Here is a 15,965-nt window from a genome sequence, read left to right as displayed (position 1 = left end):
CCCTTATACTTCTCAAAGTCAGGCACTTTGAATTTAACAGGGATCTTCATGTTGGGCACTAGGCACAACTCAACAACACTTTTCCCAAAGAGGTCCTTACCCCTAAAAAGTCTTCAGTTCCTTGCGCAGCTCAAGGAATTGATCTTTCATTTCATCCATCTTTTCATATACATCCGGGCCCTCAGACGGCTCGGAATGATAGATGGTATCTTCAACACGGGGAAGGGTGTGCACAACGGGAGGTGGCACAAACAGGACAGGGTTAGATGTCGGCATGGAGGCGAGAGTAGGAGCAAAAACCTCTGGCACAAAATTAGAAGGCATCCCCCAAGGGAATCTGGCTACCATAGTCGGAGCAAAGTGGGTTGTTGCAGCAGGCACAGTTGAAGTCGCTATCTCAGATATGACAGTCCTCGCGGGAGGAGTTGCAGGAGTTGGTGAAGCTTGGCTTTGGGCGGCCAGAACTGACTCCTTCATGGCAGTCAACCTAGCAATCTCTTCCTTCATGTCCCTGTTCTTATGTTCTAGATGCTCCATTATCTTCGGATGATTGGCTCTGGTGTTATACCGGTGCGTCAGCTTGTCTTCAAAATAAATAAAGAGCAAAGAGTTAGACCACTGATCAAGAGCTCAGAACAAAACCTGCTTACGCATATGATGCATGCAATGTTTGTGCATATGGTTTATTTTTATCAAAGGAATTTTATAGAGATCTATTTGCAAATATTTGAAATATTTAGCCGTTAAGACATATATGGAATACTCATAGCAATAATATTTGGAAAACATTTTACACCAAAGATGTAGTACAGTTTTGGTAACCAAATACAATACAAGAGAAAAGGAGAATAAACATCCTATGGAGCCCTAGAAGCAATTGTCCAAAGCCTTCGAGATCGGAAGATAAGCTGCACGAAGCCTCTTCACCTCTCTCTCATAAGTTGCTTCCATATCGGCCTTCTCCTTGGCGAGTTGATCATACTTCCTCTTCCAAAACCTAGATGAGTGAGGAAGAAGAGAAGTAACCACATGATCAGGCTCGTCAATAACCATATGGCATGCAGTACTCAAGGGCTCTCTTCCTCACCCAAGCGGTGTAAGGTTCCAAAGTAATGCAATTCCTCGGACCAAGCTCACTCCTCCCTTTCCTATGAATTTTGCGCCAGGCACGGACCATCTTATCCTTCAAGTTCTTGGGATCTTTACCCTCTTGAAAGAACACACCTTCCAACAAAATGTTGTTAGGTTTATCCTTTAAGGGGAACCCAAGCTGACGGCGAGCCAAAGCAGGGTTGTAGTTAACTCCACCACATGTACCAAGAAGAGGCACATTGGAGAACTCACCACAAGAATCAATAATCTGAACGCCATCATAAACACGATTATACCAAGAGATATCATCATTAGTGAGAGACATAAGTCTCGTGGACCACCGTAGACATCCCTTGTTCTCCTTGAAGGCAAACGTCTGAGGCAAGTGCGAAATAAACAACTTGTACAACAGAGGCAGACAACACACAATGGATCCACCGCCCTTTGCATTCCTCATATGCAAAGAGAAATAAGTGTCACCCAACAGAGTCGGAACGGGATTAAGAGAAGAGAAAATCCTAATAGCATTCACATCCACGAAATTGTCGATGTTGGGAAATAACAATAGTCCATAGCTGAGTAATACAAATATGGCTTCAAAAGCGTCCTAACTCATGGCCTTCCCAAACAAAGTAGCTTTGGCAATGAGAAAATCAGATGGGAGACCTTGAATTCCACCTTTGGTAGTCATATTAGCAACAATGTCAGATACATCCCCATGAAGCATGTCAGCAATCTCTTGAGAAGACGGAATCTTCTCCAAACCACTGAACGGTAACTGATCAAGAATAAGTATACCCACATGATAGGCATACTCCTTAAGTGTAGGCAAAAGCTGGAAATCCGAAAAAGTGAAGCACCGATACAGAGGATCGTAGAACTGCACCAACACACTCATCAGACCCTCATCCACCTTGGTAGAAAGAATAGACAGAAGCTTCCCATGGCGAGCTTTGAACTCCAAACGCTCTAATACATAAGATGTCAAACTCCTTAACTCTTTCAAGTCGGGTTGTCTGAAACTGTACTTCTTCGTATTCCTTCTTTGCTTATTCATGTCTGAAAATTTGCAAATAGACCTCTTAAGTTCCTTGAAAATTTTCATTGTTGATGATATGGATGCAAATGAATGCATGAATGCATGAATGCAACAATCACACTCAAGGATCAAGCAAGTCACACCATACAAAGGTCACGGGATGGCTCAAGTCATTGTCAATATCAATCATCCATTTTGGTGGATTATGGTTTACACCTTATTGACACCCAAGTTCCATTGATATTGAGGATATACGAGAACGGATCAACCGCGAATCACGGGTTTGTTGTAAGTCACGAGCATGGAGTCTCGGGTAAGAACCACCCAATGGGAGAGTATTATGGTTAAACCTGACAATCATGTTCTAAAAAGGTCCCCATAGTCATCATCTCGTCTTTCGGATATTATCGGATAAAACGACTACTCGTATTCCAAATATATTCTCAAGAGAGACTCTTATGAGTGTAGTATCGCATAACAATCGTATCAAATCTTACACTTGAACGACCTTCGCACTACATCCTAAAATAGGCCAAGATGGGCTAGGTATCTAAGGTCCTTGGCTTCTAAGGTTTATATTGGAAAGAGTAATGCCTAACCACGACTACTCGTGTGACATTATTTATCCCAACAAGACCTCCGCCAAGTGAATGGGCTTGCAAGTTAACTTGCTAAGCAATAACTCCACACAAGTCAACAAGACTATGACATTCTCCTATCATAAGTGCACTCGAGTTCGGGTATAGAACTCATCTCACAAGAAACCACCAAGCATACAAGAAATTAGTATATATCAAGCAATTCATACATTACAAACAATACAGTCATCCCAAATTTGCACAAAAATATGTCACCAATATAAACATACAATACACATAAATAAAAAGTAGCCTAAACCCACTAGAGAGAAATGTATCCCCAGCAGAGTCGCCACTTTTCTGTAGCGGGGTTTTCGTTACCTTTAGGCTTATTGACTAAACCCAAAGTAACCATACAATTTGAGTCGCCACCGCACTTTTATTTGTCCAAAGGAAAGGCCAAAAAGCGAACAAAAGCCAAGTAAGAAGTTTTATCAAATCAAAAACTAATAAAAATGTCAGAGATCTGGGTAAGGGGGTTGGTTATGAAATGGGAAGGTTTTACACACCCAAAACATCCTTAGTACTCTAAGGGAACCCTTTTTGCAAACATGTGTTGTAGGTTGGTATTTATGAAAATATGTGCAAAAGATTGGAGGGATGAGAAGAGAATAGATTATATTTACAAATTTGTTGTTTGAATGGATGAACCCATTGCCTACGTACCATCACAAAGGTAGGATCAAAACCTCGTAGTTCGGGTAAAAATCACAAAGATTGGTGAATTGATTTGACCAAGAGTCTTAAAGTCTTTTGTTATCAAAGGGAGAAAACTCAACCTAAACCAACAATCCACCATGTGAGGAAGGCTTCAACATACTAGTGAGGGGTTAACCCTATAATAAGTATGGAAGACTTATAATCCAATCATTAAGGATGGGGTGAGATTTACATCAACCACTATGATAAGTATGGAAGACTTATAATCTAATCACTAAGGATGGGGTGAGATTTACATCAACCAGTATGATAACTCAAACCTATGACTAGTGTTTTATGAAAAGGTTTTAATAAGGTGGTCATTGGAACCACAAAAACAAAATTGAAGTGAGTTATATTCACAAGTTAGATTTACTTACAAAATGAAGTCAAAGTTGGATTAAGATTTATTCACAATGAGTATTAATGAAAATAGTTTTGAAAAATCAAAGGCATAAGGCCTAGGTTTCTAGTTTGAAACAAAGTCAAAGTTTGAAGAAAAAGATTTTGGGCTTGGGTTAGAGTGAGGGGAAGAAGAGGGCTAGTCGTAAAGCATACAAAGATAAGAGAGAAGATAAAACCCTTGGAGTTCCTTTTCTTGAAATCATAGAGATGATTCAAGATGCTCCTTTCCCTTGGACTTATTGTAATACCCCAAAATTTACCCTTCATTTTTCCTAGAAGCATGGGATTATGTTTTACACTTCATTAGCATCATATTAGGTCATACTCATTGCATACTGCATTAGTGACATGGAGATCAGGTTTTGATCGATCACTCCTTAACAGAAGGAGCCTACACAAAGCAAGATTGATAATTGGACTTCATTTTCTAAGTATACAAGTCTCAAGGGTCTCAGGGGGGTCCAAGTATCTTATTATGGTCCTCAGTTCATCAGTGAAGGATTCGAAGCTATCAGAGTGTTCATCTGGATTTAATCAGAAATTAGGGTTTCATGGCTACCTGCAACAGGCAATGTTTGGTTGGAAGTAGAGGAGCTCATCCATGTCATGATTAGAGAGGCATCTTGGCCTAGGAAGATTCACAATTATCTCAGAAAGATCCATTGGCAATCAGTGCAATCAGTTCCTGATCATTTTGCCCTAAAACTAGGGTTTGGTATAAAATCAGTTTATTTCTGATTCTTTGGGTGAAACTATTTTCCACGGCCCTCCATATGTCCACAAGAGTCTAAATACAAAAAATCAGCTCTTTATTTGAGCTAGAAGTGCTTCAATTGATCAATGGAATCGGGAATCAGACAATTTGGGAAAAGTCAACTGTGGGGCCAGAAAAGTCAACTCCTGACATTTTGAGAGTGGAATCTCAAAATCCATGCCTAGGGGATCCTACATGTGAAATTTGATCAAGTTTGGGTCATGGATTCATCATTTAATCAGGAATTGGAAAAGTTACTTAATTTGGAAATGGTTGACTTTCCATTTAGGGCAAGTTTTCATGATCGTTGCACTCACTTTAAACCCATTTTTCATCAAGATAAAAGCTCCATCTGAACATTTCTCCAACATAAACGTTGTTCCTCTTGTTCTAAGCTTTCTAGAGATATAATGTTTGCTCCAATTGGATTAGAATTGAGAAAGTTATGCTTAGTCAAAGTGAGACAATTTTTTTAGGACACTTAGAAAAATTTCTAAGTCCAAAATCTTCAAAATTTGTCAAGACTTCTTGGCCAGTTTTCTTGCACTTCAAGGCATTTTATGAAAATACTTTCTTCACAACAATTGTACCTTGCCATGTCCTATTTCACATCCTTTTGGAATCGTCTCATTTGGATCCATGGTTTGAGAGATACATTCATTTAAAGTGGGCACCATGACTTGATTTTCTAGGCATATTTTGGGCCTGGATGGCCCAATCAAATTTTCTAAGCATGCTGCACAAACCAGTCACGTTTTTTTAACTCTTTTAGCCATGCATTGAACATCCATTCACTTAAGTTTGGCCCAAAATAACAACATTTTACACCTCACTTCACACTTTTATTCTTATGGATAAATCACTTATTAAAAAGCCCATGAGAACACCTAATCCACCCTATTTAAGAAGCTGAAACCCTAACCCTAAAGGAGCATTGGAATTTCGTGGCAAGGAGTAAAAGCTTCATCACATATCAGATTCCATTCCACTTCTATTTTCCATTAGGTAATCATCTCTTTCATGGCCATGTTTTGATATATCTACGCTTGCTTACCATGTTCATCACCATTAATCCTTCCATTTTCATATTTCTTTTTCTTATTTAAAATATTTTCTTCGTCCATAAAATTACCCAAAAATATTTTTCACTTTTCTTAACGTTTTATTTAATTTTATATAATTTTTATTTTCGTATTTTTTTAATAATAATATTTTATTTTAATTATTTATTCTAAATGGTCCATTTTAACACACTTTTTTTATTGATTTTATTTTTATGACTTAAAATTATTGTTAGCATTTGATTTTTGGGATGAAGGTTGACCACTATCTCATGGTCAACCTGACCTTTTCTTGGAATTTTATTTCACATTTTCAATTTATTTTGGATTTATTTTTGACCTAGCTTGGTTGGTTGACTTTTAATTCGACTTTTGTTTTATTTTAATTAATTCACGTACCAATTTTCATTATTTTTAAAATATTTTTGGGGGATGATGATGTCCTGACCCCACCTTATTTAGTTTTATTTTTCATAATTTTCTTGATTAATTTACTTTTTATTCTTGATTTATTTCTAACCTAGTCTTATTAATTGACTTTTGGTTTGACCTATGTTTTGTTTTAATTAATTCACGTGCCAATTTTCATTATTTTTAAAATCTTTTTGGGGGATGATAATGTCCTGACCCCACCTTATTTAATTTAATTTTTCATAATTTTCTTGATTAATTTGCTATTTATTTGTTATTTTTTAAGTTGACTTGAATTTTCAGTTGACTTCTTTATGATCGATGTTTGACTTAGGGATTGCTTATGGCAATTGAAGAGATCTTTTGATCCTTCCTTGTTCATCTCATATGCCATGTATTAAAGGCCTTTTACCTTAATTTTATTTGATCCTTACCTCATTTCCTGATTAAATTATTCAGTGGACCCTTCGTGTGTATATTTTCATCTGTTATCTTTTATACTTGTTTCTCTCGTTCATGATTTCTATTGCTTGATTATTTAACATGTTCATACTCCCACGCATTGTTTAAATGCTCCATTATTTGATTCTTTCGTTTGATTATATATTGTTTATTTATCCGATTTGATTGATAATTGTTGCCTACTTGTATGATGTATGAGGCATATATTCTTATTGTTTGTTTGCCATGAACAATCCCCATTCATAACAAATGTACCCCTCTCCCATAAAGTGTATAATATTTATTTCTTTATTTTTTTAGTCACCTGTTAATACAAGAATTAAAACGAACATCCGATAACCATTTCAAAATAAGATCAAAAGCTTGATCCAACGTCGAGTAATCATTTTCAAAACTTAACAGAACCAGCACGCATTCATCCATCCTCTTGTAAGTCGATTGCCTCAGGCATCGCCATCTACCTGTAAGTCGATTTCCTCCAGCATCGCCATCTACCCTTATCCGTAACTCCTCTTCGCGCTCCATCCTTCGACTCTTGTTCCGTTTAGGTAGCACCCATTAGGTAGAACCCTTTGTATGATAACATAGGTAGAATTCCCTTATTCTTTGCATGCTAACATTAGGTAGATGTCCCCCTTTATAAATCCTAACACATAGGTCCATATTGCATGACAACTCTATAGCAGAGCTTCCCCACTTTTAGACCTTCCGTGCGTCTCTGATCTTGTGGCATGTCAGTCCGTTCTATTGCAAAGAGGTAACTGCCTAAGACTCGATTCAGCGAGCTGCGACACCTACTGCTAGGATGTTGAACACACTGCCCACCTTCCTTTGACACAGCTGGTGTCCTCTTTTGTAAGTCCATGTTCAGATGGCAATCCTTAACCCCTAGTTAGCCGAACTACGTTTTGCTCTGATTCTCATTCCAGATGAGATACGTAGGCATAAGACCCGACGTCTTACCGAGCACACTTATCTTTAACCCATAGGTAGCCGAGCTACGAAGACTCTGATTCTCATACTCAGATGAGATACGTAGGCAGTGGATGTGATATCCTTGCGAGTCATTTTCTTTTAACCTTCCTTTTAGTAAATAGTACTTTAGACATACCTACACCCTTTAGACTAGAACAACACTTATGAAAAGGGCTCCCTAGGAGTACCTAGGATGTTTTGGGTGCTTAAAACCTTCCCATTGCATAACCAACCCCCTTACCCAGATCTCTGACATTTTTACTAGTTTTTGATTCGATAAAACTTTTAGGTTTTTGTTCGCTTTCTAACCATTCCTTTGGATAAATAGAAGTGCGGTGGCGACTCGACTTGTATGGTTTACCTTGGATTTAGTCAATATCCCTAATGGTAACGAATACCCCGCTACAGAAAAATGGCGACTCTGTTGGGGACTATCATTTGCCTAGTGGGTTTTGCCTACTTTTCATATTTGTTGTATTGTATGGTATATTGCTTTGTGACATATTTTTGTGCAATTTGGGATTACTGTATTGTATGTAATGATTGAATTGTTTGAATATTAATTCCTTGTATGCTTGGTGATCTTTGTGAGATGAGTTATATACCCAAACTCGAGTGCACTTAGGATAGGAGAATGGCATAGTCTTGTTGACTTGTGTGGAGTTATTCCTTAGCAAGTTGACTTGCAAGCCCATTCACTTGGTGGAGGTTATGTTGGGATCAATAATGTCACACGAGTAGTCGTGGTTAGGCATTACTCTTTCCAATATATGCCTTAGAAGCCAAGGACCTTAGTTTACCACACCCATCTTGGCCTATTTTTAGGACGTAGTGTGAAGATCGTTCAAGTGTAAGATTTGATACGATTGTTACGCGATACTACACTCATAAGAGTCACTCTTGAGAATATTTTTGGAATACGAGTAGTCGTTTATCCGATAATATCTGAAAGATGGGATGATGACTATGGGAACCTCTTGTAGAACATGATTGTCATGTTTAACCATAGTACACTCCCTTTGGGTGGTTCTTAACCAAGACTCCAGGCTCGCGACTCGCAACAAACCCTTGATTCGTGGTTGATTCGTTCTTGTGTATCCTTAATATCAATGGAACTTGGGTGTTGATAAGGTGTAAACCATAATCCACCAAAATGGATGATTGATATTAAGCATGACTTGATCCATCCCATGACCTTTGTATGGTGTGATTTGCTTGATCCTTGAGTGTGATTCTTGCATCCATGCATTCATGCATTCATACACATCCATATCATCAACAATGAGAAAAATTTCAAGGAACTTAAGAGGTCTATTTGAAAATTTTCAGACATGGATAAGCAAGGAAAGAATACGAAGAAGTACAGTTTCAGACAACCCGACTTGAAAGAGTTAAGGAGTTTGACATCCTATGTATTAGATCCCTTGTAATTCAAGGCTCGTCATGGGAAGCTTCTGTCTATTCTGGCTACTCAATTGGATGAAGGTCTAATGAGTGTGTTGGTGCAGTTCTATGATCCCTTGTACCGTTGCTTCACTTTTCCAGATTTCCAGCTTTTGCCCACGCTTGAGGAGTATGCCTATCTTTTGGGCATACCTATCCTAGACCAGTTGTCGTTCAGTGGCTTGGAGAGAGTTCCTTCTTCTCAAGAGATTGTTGATTTGTTGCGTATAGATGAATCTATTATTGGTGCTCATATGACTACCAAAGGTGAATTCAAGGTCTCCCGTCTGATTTCCTCATTGATCAAGCTACTATGTTTGGGAAGGCCATGAGTGAGGACGCCTTTGAGGCCATATTTGTACTTCTCATCTATGGGCTAGTGTTATTCCCCAACATCGACAAGTTTTTGGATGTGAACACCATTAGTATTTTCTCTACTCTTAATCTCGTTCCTACTCTGTTGGGTGACACTTATTTCTCTTTGCATATGAGGAATGCAAAGGGCGGTGGTACCATTTTGTGTTGTTTGCCTCTGTTGTACAAGTGGTTTATTTCGCACTTGCCTCAGACGCTCGCCTTCAAGGAGAACAAAGGATGTCTACGGTGGTCCACGAGACTTATGTCTCTCACTAATGATGATATCTTTTGGTACAACCGTGTATATGATGGTGTGCAGATTACCGACTCTTATGGTGAATTCTCCAATGTACCTCTTCTTGGTACATGCGGTGGAATTAACTACAACCCTATTTTGGCACGTCGTCAGCTTGGGTTCCCCCTAAAGGATAAACCCAATAACATTCTGTTAGAGGGTGTGTTCTTTCAGGAGGGTAAAGATCCCCAAGGCTTGAAGGGCAGGATGGTCCGCGCTTGGCGCAAGATCCATAAGAAAGGAAGGAAGGAGCTAGGTCCGAAGAACTGTATCGCTTTGGAACCCTATACCTCTTGGGTTAGGAGGAGAGCTTCCGAGTACCTCATGCCTTATGAGTATCCAAGACCCACACCTTTGGTTGAGAGACGAAGACCGTTCACGTGCTTGGATCCGTGAACGAGAGGAGTTGCTTCAGCGGTTCAGAGAGAAGGATGCTTTGATAGAGTTCCTTGAGCACCGGGTTATTGATGATCCTGATGACGCATTGACTTCTCTACTTCCTCAGTCTTCCAAGTTTTGGAAGAGGAAGTATGATCGACTCGCCAAAGAGAAGGCAGATATGGAGGCAGCCTATGAGAGGGAGGTGAAGAGGCTTCGTGCAGCTTATCTTCCGGTCTCGAGGGCTTTGGACGATTGCTTCTAGGGATCCATAGGATGTTCATTTTCCTTCTCTCTTGTATTGTATTTGGTTACCAAGACTGTACTTCTTTGGCGTAAAAACATTTCCAAATATTAATTGACGTGATATTTCTGTATGTGATAAACGTTTAATATTTCCAAAATTTGCAAATAAGACTCTAAAGTTCCTCTGATTTAAAAATTAAATCATAAGCATTGCATGCATCATGTTTATCTATTCCTAGGGGTTTATATCTTCTTCTTGATTCTAGTCGGGGTTTTCTTACACTGTTTATCTAATGTGAGACTGGAATCAAGGGGTAGAATACCCTTTGAAATTGATAAACATGTCATTGCATTTGCATATTTATTAGCATGTCTTGCATAACAGGTACCGCCGTAGTGTTCTCATCTTGTTTGGTATTCCATCATTAGCAGGATAACTGACTCGGGCATTCACCGATACGGTACCCGAAGGAATCAACAGAGAGCAATGGAAGGTTTACAAGCAGATCTCGTTGAGATGAGGATTCACATTAATCACTTCATGGAAGTGGTCTAAGGAGTGGCTCAGGGACAGCAGGAGATTAGATTGTTGGTACAGGGGAATCCCCCTACTACTCAACCGGAGGTTGTGGTTGATCCTCCCGCTGGAGAGGCTAATGGACCCAATGGACCGGGGCCTATCCCAATCCCACATGGCAACCTTGGTCAACAACCCATCCATGATGATCAGGGGGATCAATTCCCCCTGCTTCAGGAGGACTTTGGCATGGGCCATGGTATGGACCCTATGTTTCGGAGACTGGAAGAGAGGTTGAAAGTTGTGAAAGAGCAGAATGCTCTTGGTGTGGATGTTGCTGACTTGGGGTTGGTCCTAGGCGTGAGAGTTCCGCCAAAATTCAAAGTCCCCATGTTTGATAAGTACAATGGCAACTCTTGCCCGAAGACTCATGTACAAGCTTACTTCCACAAGATGATCGCGTATTCTGATGATGAGAAGCTACTCATGTACTTCTTCCAGGACAGCCTAGCTGGGGTATCCTTGGAGTGGTATATGAGGCTGGACATAGCCCATATTCTCTGCTGGAGAGACTTGCTTGAGGCCTTTGTGAAGAAATATCAGTACAATACGGATATGGCACCTGACAGGACTCAGCTCCAGAATCTGTCTCTCAAGAGCAACGAGTGCTTCAAAGAGTATGCTCAACGCTGGAGAGAGTTGGCTTCCCGTGTTCAGCCTCCGATGTTGGAAAAAGAGATGGCCGACATGTTTATGAACACACTGCCTGGGTCTTACTTGGAGGGTTTGGTGGGTTGCAACGCCTCCAATTTTGCTGATGTGGTCTCTATCAGTGAGAGAGTGGAGAACTACTTGAAGATGTGTAAGATCCAAGGTGGAGTTGGATCATCCTCAAGGACGAAGAAGCCATTTATAGGAGGGAAGAAGAGGAGAGAAGGGGATACAAATGCCATATCTTCTTATCAGAACAGGGGTAACCGGAGGAATAACTTTCAGAATTACCATCAACAACCTTATGTTGCAGCAGTGACCATTCCGGCTGCAGCACCAGTGCAACAACAACAACCTCAACGTCAACAAAATCAATACCAACAACAACAGGGTAACAGACCTGCTTATCAACAGAGACAGAGGATGATGGATAGGCATTTTGACACTCTTCCAATGTCATATACCCAGTTGATTCCCAACCTTCAGCAGTTGCAACTTGTGCAGTTATGCACTTTGGCTCCTCCCGTTGGCAGGCTTCCAGTGGGTTATGACGCCAATGCTAGGTGTAATTTCCACTCTGGGGCACCTGGCCACACTATTGAGAACTACAAAGCTTTTAAGCACGTAGTTCAGGACCTTATTGATTCAAAGGCCGTTAACTTTGCGCCGGCTCCTAATGTTGTCAACAATCCTATGCCGCAGCATGGTAGAGAAAATGTTAATATGGTTGAAGGAGAAGTCAAGTTAGTCAAGGAGGTGTTGAAGCTGAAGACTTCGCTGTTAGAAATCAAAGAATACTTGCTAAAGGCAGATGTTTTCCCCGGCTGTGGGAGCGGTTGTTTGGGTTGTTGCACAGAGTGGGGGTTGTGTGAAGCTGCAGCAGGGTATCCAGGCCTTGCTTGATGATGGTATCCTCCAAGCTGAAGACTTATCTGCCCAAAAGTCTGTTGAAGGGGTTGTTGAGAATGCAGATGTTGATCCTCTATTTCCTGAAGATGTTGAAGAATTTACAAATGTTGTTCCTGCTGACTTTGTAATTCCCAATGGCCAGGTCTCTGCAATCAACAAGGAAGATGAGGATAGTGATTGCGACATTGACAACTGGGTGCGTCCAAGGGTCCCGGGTGAAGTTCTTCGCAATTGGTCTTCTGAAGAGATTATCCAAGTCACTCTTCTTGAAGAGTAATTTTCTTTGTTTATTCATGCATATCCAAGTCTTACAGTCCGCCCAGGGCGTAATGACTCATTGTAGGGCTCATCTATGTGAATACCTGTATTTTTTATCATAAATAAAGGACGTCTTTTTGCATTTTGTTCACTGTCTTTCAATTTTTGCAGTTTCCAAAAAAATCAAAAAATATATATATTTGGAAATGTTTTCTTTAGTTTTCACTCCTTGTTCACACTCATAAGCACATACCATCACTCATGCAGATGCACGTCACCGGATCCTATTGATAACAGTTCTGCTATGGGTCGCTTTGACTTTGAAAATCCAATCTTTCAAGCTGAAGAAGAGGGTGATGAAGACTGTGAACTCCCTGAAGAGCTTGCCAGGTTGTTAAAACAGGAGGAAAGGGTCATTCAACCGCATCAAGAGTCTATTGAAGTGATTAATCTTGGCACCGAGGATGTCAAGAGAGAAATCAAGATAGGGGCTGCTTTGGAAGATAATGTGAAGAAGGGGCTGATTGAATTACTGCAAGAGTATGTTGACATCTTTGCTTGGTCTTATCAGGACATGCAAGGGCTAGACACAGACATCGTGGTACACCGTTTGCCTCTCAAAGAGGATTGTCCTCCGGTCAAGCAGAAGCTCAGAAGAACAAGACCAGAGATGGCTGTCAAGATAAAGGAAGAAGTGCAAAAACAGTTGGATGCAGGGTTTCTGGCAGTTACAAATTATCCGCCATGGGTTGCAAATATCGTTCCAGTACCTAATAAGGATGGAAAGGTACGAATGTGTGTTGACTATCGGGATCTGAACAGAGCTAGTCCTAAAGATGATTTCCCATTACCTTACATCGACGTTTTGGTGGATAACACGGCTCAGTTCTCGGTATTCTCCTTTATGGATGGCTTTTCTGGCTATAATCAAATTAAGATGGCACCAGAAGACATGGAGAAGACAACTTTCATAACCTCATGGGGCACCTTCTACTACAAGGTGATGCCGTTTGGTCTGAAAAATGCTGGGGCAACATATCAACGAGCTATGGTAACTCTTTTTCATGATATGATTCATCATGAAATCGAGGTTTATGTTGATGATATGATTGCCAAATCTCAGACGGAAGAAAAACATTTGGTGAATTTGCAGAAGCTGTTTGAGCGTTTGAGGAAATTCAAGCTGAGGCTTAATCCGAACAAGTGTACTTTCGGGGTGAGATCTGAAAAACTGATGGGTTTTATTGTTAGTGAAAAAGGGATTGAGGTGGACCCGGCCAAAGTGAAAGCGATACAAGAAATTCCTGAGCCAAGAACAGAAAAACAAGTATGTGGTTTCTTAGGAAGGTTGAACTACATTCCAAGGTTCATCTCTCACCTAACAGCCACATGTGAGCCAATACTCAAATTGTTGAGAAAAGATCAGGCCATCAGGTGGAATGATGATTGCCAAAGGGCTTTCGAGAAAATAAAAGAGTATTTGCAGAATCCTCCTATCCTTATACCTCCATTCCAGGGAGACCGCTGATTATGTATTTGACAGTACTTGATAATTCCATGGGTTGTGTTCTCGGTCAACACAACGAGACAGGTAGGAAAGAGCATGCCATCTACTACCTGAGTAAAAAATTCACAGATTACGAGTCGAGATACTCAATGCTTGAAAAGACATGTTGTGCACTTGCATGGGTTGCTAAGCGATTGAGACAATACATGCTGACTCACACAACCTTACTGATCTCCAAAATGGATCCAGTCAAGTATATATTTGAGAAGCCAGCTCTCACCGGAAGGGTTGCTCGTTGGCGAATGGTACTGACAGAGTATGACATCCAGTATACATCCCAGAAAGCCATCAAAGGGAGTATTCTGTCAGACTATCTTGCTCAGCGGCCGATTGATGATTATGAGCCGATGAAGTTTGATTTTCCGGATGAAGACATCATGTTCCTCAAGATGAAAGACTGTGAAGAGCCAGTTGTTGAGGAGGGTCCTGATCTAGATGAAAAGTGGACCTTAACGTTTGATGGGGTCGTCAATGCCAAAGGAAGTGGAATTGGTGTTGTCATTACCACTCCGAAAGGTGCCCACATGCCTTTCACCGCTCGTCTGACTTTTGAGTGCACCAATAATGAAGCTGAGTATGAGGCATGTATCTTGGGTATTGAGCAAACCATTGATTTGAAAATCAAGACTCTGGACATCTTCAGAGATTCAGCTCTAGTGATCAATCAAGTGAATGGTGATTGGAATACTCTTCAGCCTAATCTGGTCCCCTACAGAGATTACACAAGAAGACTGTTGACTTTCTTCACAACAGTAAAGCTATATCATATACCTCGTGACGAGAACCAGATGACAGATGCTTTTGCTACTCTATCCTCCATGATCAAGGTGATTCGGTGGAACCATGTTCCCAGGATTGATGTTATGCGCCTTGATAGGGCCGCGTATGTGTTAGCTGCTGAAGTGGTAGTGGATGACAAGCCCTGGTACCATGACATCAAGTGCTTTCTGAAGAATCATGAGTACCCTGCAGGGGCATCCAACAATGATAGAAAGACTTTGAGAAGATTGGCAGGCAGTTTCTTCTTGAACAAAAACGATGTGTTGTATAAGAGGAACTTCGACATGGTTTTGCTCAGATGCGTGGATAGACACGAAGCAGACATGTTAATGCAGGAAGTTCATGAAGGTTCCTTCGGTACTCATACCGGCGGACATGCAATGGCTAAGAAATTGTTGAGAGCGGGTTATTACGGGATGACCATGGAATCTGATTGTTTCAAATATGCTCGGAAGTGTCATAAATGCTAGATTTATGCTGATAAGGTGCATGTGCCGCCAAATCCTCTGAATGTGATGTCTTCGCCGTGGCCATTTGCTATGTGGGGAATTGATATGATTGGAAAGATTGAGTCGACTGCTTCCAATGGGCATCATTTCATCCTGGTTGCCATCGACTATTTCACCAAGTGGGTCGAAGCAACGTCATTTGCGAAGGTCACCAGACATGTGGTTACCCGATTCATTAAGAAAGAAATCATTTGTCGTTATGGGATTCCCGTAAGAATCATTATTGATAATGGTTCTAATCTTAATAACAAAATGATGAAGGAGTTGTGCAAGAACTTCAGCATTCAACATCACAACTCTTCCCCTTATCGCCCTAAGATGAACGGTGTTGTTGAGGCGGCAAATAAGAACATAAAGAAGATTGTGCAGAAGATGGTCGTTACGTACAGAGATTGGCATGAGATGCTACCCTTCGCCTTGCATTGGTACCGTACTTCAGTACATACATCGACCGGGGCA

The sequence above is a fragment of the Lathyrus oleraceus genome, chromosome 2 (genome assembly GCF_024323335.1).
Source record: "Lathyrus oleraceus cultivar Zhongwan6 chromosome 2, CAAS_Psat_ZW6_1.0, whole genome shotgun sequence".
Lineage (NCBI taxonomy): Eukaryota > Viridiplantae > Streptophyta > Magnoliopsida > Fabales > Fabaceae > Lathyrus > Lathyrus oleraceus.
This window is presented reverse-complemented; position numbering follows the sequence as displayed.